Genomic DNA, 7,422 nt, shown 5'->3' with positions numbered 1-7,422 from the left:
GGAGATAGCAAGAAGTGTTTTTGATCATATTACTTAAGCCCTCTATCACATCTTAGATGTAAGAACCTGCAAAAATAAAAGAGACGAATAAAGAATAACAAGGAAGCAAGAAATCGCGCGTAAACGTCACAAAAAGTGTCTAAAAATGAGTTTTTCACTGAAATCTTCCTAATGGATGGGACCAAAAAGAATGGAGACCATATTTGGAAAGAATATGAGAAGGCAAGCAAGATAGCGGTGGTCCGGCCCAAAATGGCGGCCAGACGACTGCTCACGTGCCGAAAAAGTGGTGTTGTTGCCGGAATCTTCCACCAGTGCATGGTGAGGCATGGCTACTCGGTGACTGCGCGACTTGGACAGACGAGGTAGCCTCCTCGAGCCAGTCCTGGTCGCGAAGCTATTTGTCGCAAAACTCGCCAGAATAGTGCTTCGGCGGCGACAAATAGTGGTGAACGATGATTTCGAGGATGAACAATGGTTGACAATGTTTTTTCGACAATCTGAGGTTGAAGATAGGCGATAGTGACCAAATGAGGGTTAGGTACTAAAAGTGGGTTTCTAATACGATGCACAACAAGTATGACTTGCCAAAATGACGTACGACAAGATTTTTCTGCGGAAGCGAGGTTTCCCAGAACACAAGTTGTGCACTAACTTGAGAATATGGAAACATAAATATTGTATTGTGTATTGAACTGATACAAAAATGTATAATATATGGAAACCCTAATGGACTTAAAAGAGAACCCAAAATCTAAATCAAATTCTATTGAAATAAGAAAACAAATATTTACAGATAATATTTCTAACACATACAACATAGAGAATAAGAAAATTATTTAGGGGAAGAGAAGGCTGAAGAGGAGAAAAATTAAAGGGGAAAAAGGCCTACAAAAATAAAATAAAATAAAGGACAATAACAAAACAAAGAGAAACCTTGAATGATTTTTAAAGAGTTTTTTAATAAAATATATAAATCCCTATTACAATATGCTAAAACCCTTCCACTATTGTCCTGTTGCTAAAGTTTTATTATTAAACTTTGTTATGAACATTATCAGCATGGCATATTAAAGAGAGTTACTCATGAACTTAAATAGAAGAAGGGATTTTGAGTCGATAAAAGTTTAAAGTAATAATTTTTCAGTATTCCTGAAACAAAACTTTTAGTAGTTATTAGAAAAAACTAAAAAACTAATCAATTCAGTCGCCATTCATAAGTGAAGTTTAATAAGTATAAGAATTTACATGCACTATAATTTATAAAGATGAAAAAATATTTCTCTAGTAATTATAGATAAATTATCTGTATTTACTCTCAAAATGATATATTTTTTTTATTGAAAGATTAAAATTATAATGATAAAGATTATATTAACCTTGAAATAAATTAAAACTATAAAAATATCTTGAATTTCGCTTCAAACAATATCATTTTGAGTTGAATTTAAATAATTTATCTGTATTTACTGTAAAAAAACATACCCATAATATTTATGTTATTATATTAAAATCCTATGCACAAATTCCGTGTTAAGAGTATATTAATAATATTTTTTAAGGCCAATTAGTTTCTTTTTGTCGTTGGGGAAGAAACTAATTGCCTCATGCATACACATTAAAAACTGTGTCAATGTTTTTTTTTTAACACAATTTTTTTTTTCTATCAACAGGATATCCAAAGTTTTTTGTATAACAGGAAAGACTTAAAGCCATTTTTTTTTTTAAATTATTCAATGATACTTTAGTCATTTAAATCTCATTTGTTTGAAAAATATTAAACCAATTTAATAATACTCATAATGCTTCTGTTTTTATCTTACCTTTTTTAGGTTCGCGTGACTTTTTCGTTAAACGTTGAATTCTACAATTGCGACTATTTGAAATTTTTTCTCAAAAGCTAACATACCCGGCCGTTCCAATTTTTTTTTAATACAAAGACGAAATTGTTATGTTTTTTCAAATAAATTATTTAAATGTTACGTTTATTAAAAAATTAATAAAATATCGCGGATCTACTCACACGACACGGTCAAACAAATATGATCAAGTAACCTAACTGTATATAGTATATACGGACTGTTTGTCACACATGCAAAAAACTTATAGTGGCAAAAAATAAAAAAAGAATATTACTGTTTTAATAAATAATTATGAATATATAATTATTTTAAAATTATTTAAAAATTTATTGCAATCATTCGTGTCCAAATTGATATGCAGTTTTTAAAAAAGGTTTTTGAAAAAATAATAATATAATATAATGTGATCCCATTTAAACAAAAATTAACATGTGATTTTTTTGGCTCGGAAGTCCAAATCAATTTTTTTTATTCCACATAATTTTTTGATATCTACGCACTAAAAGATTTTCGAAGAATTATTTGTTAATGTTGATAAGTAAAAAATTAAATAACATTATTCACAAAGATAAAATATGCCAAAAAGGCATCCAATTACAGATTTTTCATGGGACTCCTAAATTCTTCCGGTGGACTTTATGCTCTGAAACATGATAAGAGGGGATTTGAGGTGCTATATATATTTGTAATAATGCATTCTTCGGTGTTTATAATAGTATAATTCACCTCAAACCCTCTTATTAAAGCATTTTTTAAAGCAGATTACCAAAAAAAGAAGAAGCATTTTTTTTTTTTTTGGAAACTGATCCTGATTACCTCTTTGAGGCGAATCAGAACCCCCGGTATTCCCACGAGTTTCGACTCTTTGAGCCGCCTATATGACTAATCCAGAGTTCGGGTGCGAGTCCAAGGATTACCAAAAAAAGAAGAAGCATTTTTTAATGCAACTTAAAGAACATTATATTCTCACTAATCTCTCTTGCATTTTTATATTGTGCTTTACTCATAATATCATACACTTTTTTTTTTCAAACACTCGATAGAAAGTATATATTTTACTATGACATTAAGTATCCTTATTTAAAGATGGACTAATCCACTTTAGTGCCATTTTTAATTTCAGACCACGAATTACAAGATAAAGTCTCAATTCACAGTGATAAGAATATAATCCATAGAATAGGGATACAGAGGTTCTAGTAAGCAAGAGATTGCGTTTGGTGTTGATTCAGAAAGAACTATGAGGCTTCTCGATTTAAACGCTCTTATAGTATCATTGTTGCAAATTCAAAGTGTGTCTGTGAGAGATAAAATATGCCAAATGAGATGTCATTGCGTAGATATTGAAAAGTTATGTGGAATCAATTTTTTTTACCTGATTCAGATATTGGAGTTAAAAGTTATGACCTTCCGAAATTTTATGATTAAATTATTAATTTTTTGTGCCACGTGTCAATACTATAGGACTCACGCCTAATTTGGGCGGTAATGCCTCATGAGTCACGCCTAACTTAGGGGGTGTATTGGATTGGAATTTCAAAGGATTTTAATGGATTATTTTTGGACAAAAAAATTCATTGGTATTCGATTAGGATTTTAATTGATTGAAAAAAAGTCACGTGGTATTCAATTGAGATTTTAAAAGATTATTTTATAGTCCGTCCAAACCCGTTGGTATTCAATCAAGATTTTAAACAATGAAAAAATAATCTTGTGGTATTCAAAAATCTAACGATTTTAATGGATTTTCTATTGGCGTGGATTTCCTGAGACTTTTTAATAAGAAATATAAATAGGATGCGTCTCTCACAATCTTATCATAACCATAGGATTTCTTGAGATTTCTCTATTGTAGTTTTTTATTCTTCCTTTGACAGGTTGACCCGCTCGAAATCGGTTTCCGCCAGGGGAGCTTCGTTAAAACTTAAAAAAAGCATATTTTTGAGCGATTTTCTTCACAAAACAACCCAAAACAATAAATGAACGAGATTTTAAAATAATCTATCTCAAAAATAACATATTTTTAAGCCATTTTTAAGAAATTTTGGAAGTTTAGAAAGTGATTTTTCAAGCTACGGGTCACAGTTTTTCTTGTAACAAAAATGTGTGTTTTATGTATTAAAAACAACTTAAAACAGTGAAAAAATAGTATGGAAACCAAAACTCTCAATCCAATTTCCATTTTACATCAATGAAACACTATCAGTTTAAAAAAAGATTAAAACTTTCATAATATGAACCATATATTTCGTAACAATACATTCATGAATGAAATTTCTTCACTATAGAAAACGATTTCAAACAATTTTTGTGTCCATAGATAACTAAAACTTGTTTTTCATAAGCCCCAAAGAAATTTAAGGTTTTAATGTATAAAAAATTTGAGAAATTTTCTAAACTTTCATGTAATAAAATTCAATAATTCAGATTCGAAATTTTTTTAGAATATTCAATGAAAATATGCATATGATATATGGTTAGAAAACTCTCATAGCGTAGAACAAAAACCCTAAGGTTTTTAAGATCAAATGCAAAAAATTTCAAACAAAATTTTATCAGGAACTTTAGGTTCTATATGCAAATTTAGAATTATTTTAATAATTAAAAAAAATTGAGTCTTATAATCATATATTCATAACTTTGATAACAAATGAAGAAGATAATTTTTAATCTATTGGTCAAACTCAAGAGCAGAAACGAGAAAATGTTAATGCATGGAGGACTAGTATAACTTTAGATATGTGAAAAGCTGTTGTTTAGTAATTTTGAATGTTTGTTACAAATTATATTAGGTTTTACTTTTTTTTATTAATTTAATTGCATTTCTTTGTTACTTTTTTTTTGGATTGACTCTTGTAATTTTGAACGTTTGTTAAAAATTCATATGATTATTTAAAATCTTATAAAATCATATTGTCCTTTCAAATATTATAAACTCTATTAAACTCCTTTAAAATCAAATCTTATGAAATCTTGATTATAAAAAAAGTCTTTAAAGTCTCTCCAATTCTAAATAGTATTTCAAAATCTATAAGAATTTTTTTATCTCAAAAAGTCTTTTAAAATGCTAATCCAATACACCCCCTTAGGCTTGTATGATTATGCCCAATTTGGACGTGAATGAGTGCAATAGATTCATAAATAGTTTCAAAATAGCTATATATTCGTAATTATTTATTAAAATAATAATATTTTAATTTTTTTGACCCAAAATAGTTGTTGATTTTTTATGGAAGGTTCTCACGCGACGCATGGTAAACTTGATGGAATAGTAACCAAGGTGCCATAATTTTTTATTCAAACACCACGCAGATAGTATTTTTTGACTTAATTGCCACGCATCGAAGTTCTTTCTAGTAGTAAACTTGGTTAGCTTATGATTTCGTGACATGTGACACATTTTCGCAGAAAAAATTGACTGGACCAAGTTCGCTACCACCGGTAGCGAGTGAACTTGGTACCCTATATGCTAATGGGAACGTGCCACGTGGCCTAACCAAGTTCGCTACCAGTCGTAGCGAACTTCGACTCGTGATAGTCTGATAAAAATATTGTTCCTGTGGCATTTAAATAAAAAATTATAAAAAATATGACACTTTAGTTATTGTTCCAAACTAGACCTCTTAAAACTAACAGTGGAATCTATAACGTAACATTTTAACAATTTTTTTTAAATGTGACATTTAAATAATTTATTTGAAAAAATATACATATTTTAATGGAAAATGATAAAAAGTAAGAATCAATGTCCATGAAACATGCATAAAAACATTTCAAAATCTTTTGAACTTAATACAGCCATTGTTAGCACATATAGGGGCCTAAACACCGAGGTTATCAATAAGGTCAATGTTGTTAAAATTGAGATTTTAAGTAAAATTAAAAGGGGACTAAAAAATCGTAAATCGTAAAATCATAACGCAAAAAATCGTAAAAAATCATAAAAACGTAAAAACGTTTGGAATATTGGTAAAATTGTTTTGATGAAAAAAAATCTAAAAAACGTAAGATCGTCGTGATAAATCGAGATTTTAACAACTATGAACAAGGCGGATTAAGTAATTCCAACTAGGAAAAAATATGTATCATTCTAAAAGATATAAAATTATATCATTTTAAGTGAGAGAAGAAGATAAATCACGGGAGAGAGCGAGAGAAAAAAGTTTTAAAGATGTGAAGTGTATCATTTAAAATGACACACCTTTTTTCCTACATTTAAATCCAAAATTTTAAGTAACTAAACACATTTTATGTAACTCATTTCTAATTGATGTGAAATTATCTTTATACTTTTTTTAAGTTCTCTAACAGCTCATTAATTATTCAAGGAGTAGCAACAAAACTCTTTTCATTAAAATTTTAGGGAAAAATATTTGTCATTTAAAGAATATAAAGTTGTGTCATTTTAAGTGAGAAAAAAAGATAGATCATGAGAGAAAGAGAGTGGACAAAAATAAAAATAAAGGTATAAGTCTCACTTATTTGTGAGAGTGAAATGACACAAATTATATCATTTTAAAAAATAAACACTTTACCCAAAATTTTAATACAACTATAAATAAACTTGAACTCACACCACTTATTAAAGCTATAACAACCTATACAAGTTAATTCATGTGCTTGATACTAAGAATTGAATTTCGAACGTCTATCATTATCTATATTCATTTATTTTAATCTACACTTGCCACTTGCCAGTGTTCTTTATTAGTAGCTATGTGACATTGAGATGGGAAACCATACTTATTAAAATCGGAACGATGCGGCCGGGTCAACCCTGGAACCAGTAAATCGGTCATATAATCGGTTTGATTGAAGCAACGGACAGGCCATGCATCAGAACCGGTGCGACCCGGTCCGATTCGGCCGATTTTCATAAAATCGGTGACCTGGTCGGTTAACTGGTGACCCGGCCCGGTTCCAAAAAAAAATAAATCCAAATTTTTATTTTTTTCAAAAAAAATCATAATATATTTGAATATTTTTTTCTTATTGACTTACATATGTTATGTACTTACAACACTAATATTATCTCAATTATGTACTATGCATAAAAATTTGAATTAATTTATAGTTAGAAATGTCGTTTTATGAACCTAAAGTCTAGTATCACGATCATTATAATTTTGTTTGATTTTTTATTTGATAATAATATGTGATTTATTATTTTTTGTATTAAAATATTTGAAATATTTATTAATTTTTTTAGATACTTGAGTATGTTATAATTTTTTAATATAAATTATAAAATTGCATATAATTACCGGGTCTTGCGGTTGAACCAGAAACCCACTGGTTGAACCAGTGACCCAGTACTTCGACCGGGTTAATGACCGGGCCGGTTTTAATAACATTGTGGGACACGCGATACGATATGATATGACACTTCACATGTTAATTTTAAAAAAAATTAATTTTCGATAGTTAGGATACGTTTTGATATTATATATTATTTTTAATTTATGTAGTATTTATTATATTTAATATTCAATAATTTAAAAAAAAATAAAGCTAAATTTATAATACTCATCAATTTTGCAAAGGAACATAAGATATTCCA

This window comes from Gastrolobium bilobum, unplaced genomic scaffold (genome assembly GCF_033153095.1).
Source record: "Gastrolobium bilobum isolate Gb01-03AN ecotype WA unplaced genomic scaffold, APGP_CSIRO_Gbil_v1 utg3931, whole genome shotgun sequence".
NCBI classification, from domain to species: Eukaryota; Viridiplantae; Streptophyta; class Magnoliopsida; order Fabales; family Fabaceae; genus Gastrolobium; species Gastrolobium bilobum.
The sequence above is the reverse complement of the archived record's forward strand: the minus strand, read 5'-3'. Positions refer to the sequence as shown.